At 38.9% G+C, this 5,000-nt stretch overlaps 1 protein-coding gene across 6 annotated transcripts in view; it reads left to right on the top strand.

Annotated features, from left to right (window-relative positions):
* LOC122630134 (ELAV-like protein 1) overlaps window positions 1-5,000 on the top strand; it is a 42,343-nt gene that overhangs the window by 9,775 nt on the left and 27,568 nt on the right. The window contains exon 3 of one of the 6 annotated variants that reach the window (XM_043814294.1): window positions 401-1,048. The exons of 4 other annotated variants lie outside the window; for them this stretch is intronic. The gene's annotated coding sequence lies outside the window, so the exon portion shown is untranslated. The remainder of the gene's footprint in view (window positions 1-400; window positions 1,049-5,000) is intronic. One more of the 6 variants, XM_043814293.1, reaches the window with a different exon arrangement.

A 5,000-nucleotide genomic window follows, 5' to 3' on the forward strand; every position in this document is an offset into this window, starting at 1 on the left:
ATTAACCTTAAACTCGAATTATTATTATTATTATCGTTGATTCCTCTTATCTCGTTATATTATCGTTGTTGTTATTATTATTGTCATTACATTATTATGATTGCATACACCATTGATTATGTATTATCAAACGTGCTGCCGTTTTCTTCGGTACCGGCAGAAACGTGCGTTCCATCCACCATATTGTATTTTATATGATCGTCTCTCCTCGATCGCCGATCCGCTGATCCGGCGGCTTTAATTCGTCTTCCTATTTTCCGTTTCTTTAATTATATATTATTTATAATAATTGGTGATTTAAAAGATATATTTTTTGTTCTTTGCCATTGTTTAAATCGAAGTTGAAATATCGATGGAAAACGTTCATCTCGTAACATGTTTCAACGATATCGTGCCGTAGACATCGAGGAGGAAGATCAGCGTACGTCGATCAGAGGGGAGAGATTTAGCCCGTGAGGTGTCGCTCGCCGCGGTGCAACTTTGTATCCCGGAGAAGTTAGGGCGTGGCACCCTGAAAGCGCGAGCACACACGAGAACGCGATTCAGACCGACGCCATCATCTCTCTTTTCCAATCCAAGAACGCCATGCGAAGCATCGAACCACGTATAGAACCACGATTTTTCCTCTTATCCTTCGAGAAAAAAAAAAAGAAATTAACTCGTACGAACGAGACTAACGTCGGTCATTCTCATAAATCCAAAATGAGATAGAAAAAAGGAGGAGGAAGAGAATTAAAAAAAGAATATGAAACGAATGATCAAAGTAATACGAAACGAAAGAGATAGAAAAGAAAGAGAGAGAAAGAGAAAGAGAGAGAGAGAGAGAGAGAGAGAGAAAGAGAGAAAGAGACAGAGAATAAAAAAGAAAGTGGTAAACACAATTTGGAGAGCGTCCAGAGCGTGCGCAAGGGTTCATCCGGATCCACGATGGACCGTGTCCTCGATCAACCGGCACCGTGGCTCCTTCTCGAGGACAAGCAGGAAGTCTCGAGAGGGACACTTCCGGCCGTGACGGCCCTGATCAAAATGGTGCGTGAGAGATGAAAGTGTAAGCGGAAAGTAGTTCGCTTTTATAAACTACCCTCTTCCTTCTTGCCCCTACTTCGTATCTTGCGATTAGCCGTTGAGGAAGATTTCGTTGATGATGGGATTTGAAACAAAAGAGAAAAAAAAAAAGATAGAAAAAAAATACGAGTTTGGTCGGGACCCTTGTTTTTTACCTTTTTATTTATATCCCTTCCATCACAAATTTATGCATCATTGAGATCTTCTAGACTGTTTGTTCTTTCTTTTCTTTTTCTTTTTTTAGAGTAGTACTTTTCGAGAATAATTGTCGAAATATCAAAGATTTACCGATTTGCATCTACTATCAACGTGGGGTGTAAAAGGCATAAGGGAGGATACAGAGAGAGAGAGAGAGAGAGAGAGAAAGAGAAAGGGAGAGAGGGAGAGAGGGAGAGAGAGAAAGAGAGAGAGAGAGAGAGAGAGAGAACGAAAGAGAGAGAGAGAGAAAGAGAGATCGGCAGGTCTAGTGGAACCTTAGGTATTGATCGTTTCTGGGTCCATGTGACGCGCCTGCGTTTCGCTGTGGGGTGAAGTCGTAGCGAGGGTAAACGCGAACAGAGAGAAAGAGATGGAGAGAGAACTATATCGGGGTTCATATACCCCCGGGGTAGCTGCAACTTTCCTCCATGCCGGCAACCAATCAATGGAGCTTCTACTTACTTCTCTCTCTCTCTCTCTCTCTCTACTATCTATCTTTCTCTCTCTTTTCCTGTCTCTCTCTTTCTCTTTCTCTCTCTTTCTCTTTCTCTCTCTCTCTTTCTCACACACACACACGCACACACATACATACACACATAGATCAGCTTAGCCTTGTTCACCGACTCGCACACGGTCACACCCATTAGAGCAACGTAATGTCACTGATGCCAACTCTGTCTCTTTCTTTTTTTGTGGTAATGACTAGCATAGATGTTCCATCCCTCTAATAAAAGGTACCTCGAATTTGGCTTCGTATGTTTCAGCGTCATCAATTTTTCATTCCGTGTTCGAAATCATTCTCTATTTCTTTATTTTATCGACGAGCATTGATCGTATCGTTACTTTTGATACCACAGGAATTTGCAATTGTGTAGCTAAACGTTAATATCTTATTCGAAATACGTATATAGTAATGATCCTGTATACTTTTAACCTTTACCCTTCGGCTCTCTCATTTCTTAACGTGCAATGCCACGAACCTATTTCAGTAAGCTTTTTGCGTAGAAAAAAGGGAAGAGACTTAGTCAGTGAAAGAGAGAAAGAGAAAGAGAGAGAGGGAGAGAGAGAGAGAGAGAGAGAGAGAGAGAGAGAGAGAAAGAGAGAGAAAGAAGGAAAGGCGTATCCGCGGACATTAAGCTATATCGATCGGCCGGGCTTTCTAAATGTGTTCTCCAGTATCACGACCGAGGAACGATGCATCGCAAAACTTGCCGATCGATCGAGACTATACTCCGCCGGTACGAAAAGAAGAAAAAAACTTAGAGAAAGAAAAAAGAAAGAGACAAAGAGAGAGAGAGAGAGAGAGAGAGAGAGAGAGAGAGAGAGAGAGAGAGAGAAAGAAAGATACTATACTTGCTTTCGTATCAACTAATTTATCCGATTCCCGATAATTCTTTATATCTATAGCTACACCTCCATTTTATTTTCATGCACGCGACAGCAACAATTTCTATTTATCTTATGTAAGAGTTCATAAGATATATGTATTATGTCTATACGTAGATAAATACATACGTAGGTAGACATGTAGATCGTAGGAAACAATATGTGTAAGGTTTCTTTCGACTATATCTAATACGAGAGTTTCATCAGTAGCAGTGACGCTTTTCAAATTTCCCGCGCTACTTTCTCGAAATGATTATCATTTTTACCAATGCATTTTCCTTGCTTTTCTTCACGCATACATATGTAGTAGATATGTATGTACTAAGGTATCTATATACGAATAATCCTACAGTCGAAACAGAGAGAATTTCTCACGACACGCAACACCGAACAAATTAATTGGCTCGTAATTAACGCGAGGAGCCACGACGATTACGTGGCTGCTTAATTGATTTATCACCCTCTTCAAGTCCGTCAACCAGCCGAAGAGCGTTCGATAACTTCACGTGAGAAAGAGAGAGAGAGAGAGAGAGAGACATCTCTCTCGTTTCTAACTATACAGAGAGACATCTATGTATACCTTGTCTCTATCTTTTTTTAATTAGATATTTTTTATTATACTTATTAACGATTTTTTCTTAATAAGTGAGGGTTCTCTTAACTTTATGTCTCGTCTGTCATGTTGAAAGATTCGTCATTCAATATCGGCGTTGCTCGCATTAAAATGAATTTATTCATCGATGTTTTTCAATTCCGTCGTTACCGTCACTTACTTCTTACCTCCTCTTACTTTCAAAGCTAGGTTACCGTTTTAAAATAGCCTCGCGTAATTTTCCTTTCGCTTTATGTATGTCTACATACGTACAAAGAGACGAAGATATCGAAAATTTAATAGAAGTATCGACGATTTCTTCTGACCTCGCACTAGGGTTCAATAACCTCGAACAGCCGGACAGAATTTTGACCGAGCTATGGCCGACGTGCAATTACATCCGTCCCTTTTCTAATGCGGATCGATGACGGCCGCGTAGGTCTAACCCTCGAAAAATATAAATTACGACAGCTGGATCATGACTAGACGGAACGGAACGGCAGTCGAGTCGGCTGCGTTTGCTTCCATTCTTTGAGATACACGATCGTTACGAAACCTTTCCCCCCTTGCTGTGGACGACTGTTTTTTTTTTTCTTTTTTTCCTTCTTTTTTTTTAAATTTCTTTCACCCTCGATAATTTATTACTAATTCCAATATTTCTTTTATCTTTTTGATAAAAAATTATTTAATTATTGAGAGCACACTGATATCGATTAAGAGTAAAACGTTACTTGCGCTCATTAATTTTCTAATTTATTATTTATTTAAAGATTTATCTTATCGCTTTCTAATTACGAAGCATTAAGAGAAAAAACGATTCGTCCGATCGGATGGATTAAACGTAAGTCTATTTTCAGAAGATATCGCATTGTTTCAATCAAACGTATAAAGTATTCGATAATATTATTTAAATCATTATATCGCAAAAATGTTCATCTGTGATTAATGGAACGATAAGTTCGCATAAGCATGCAAAATATCTGAAAGATTACTTGAAAATAGGATTTACGAGAGCAAGGAATGCCGAAGTTATGTATAAGCATTCATTCCTAACAGTTTTACGAGTATCGTGAGGCAAAAATGTTGCGAAAATGATCGGAATAAAAAATTGTCAAAAGAATAAACGAACGTAGTAAGTTCGAGGAATAGCGTTTTTTTTTTCCCGCTAAATCTATTTATAATTTTTGTCGGAGATATATTTTTATTCGAATAGAAACTTTTGTCGCCAAAATGTAAAAAAAAAATCGAGCGTTATATACTCCCGTTGTTTCTCGAATACTTTGTACGATTTTTCCTTTCTCTTTTATTCGAGGGGAAACGATCACGCATCATCGAAAAGAAAGTTACTGTTCGACATAGCTTCTACGGCACGCGGTAACGGAAATAAGTATCCAAAAACTCTGAGAGTGTAGTTATTGGCACGGCGGCCAAGTTTTCACCGGTTCGTTTCGTCAGTGCTGCATAATTTTGGTCCGTCATCGTTTTTGAGAGAGAGAGAGAGAGAGAGAGAGAGAGAGAGAGAGAGAGAGAGAGAGAGAGAGAGAGAGAAAGGAAGTTTTTGCTTGTGCGAAAAATTTCGAGTTGAGGTCACTCATGAGTTCACTTTCACTCCATTGACCTATGATTGTCGTATTATAGATCTTTGTATTTTTTCTTCCTTCTTTTCTTAATGAAAGGAGTATCGACCTATCCAACGAACGTCATTGTAAGGTCGATTGAAAGAGAGAGAAAGAAAAAAAAAAGAAACGGAGTCAATCTT

Source organism: Vespula pensylvanica, chromosome 6, assembly GCF_014466175.1.
Source record: "Vespula pensylvanica isolate Volc-1 chromosome 6, ASM1446617v1, whole genome shotgun sequence".
Lineage (NCBI taxonomy): Eukaryota > Metazoa > Arthropoda > Insecta > Hymenoptera > Vespidae > Vespula > Vespula pensylvanica.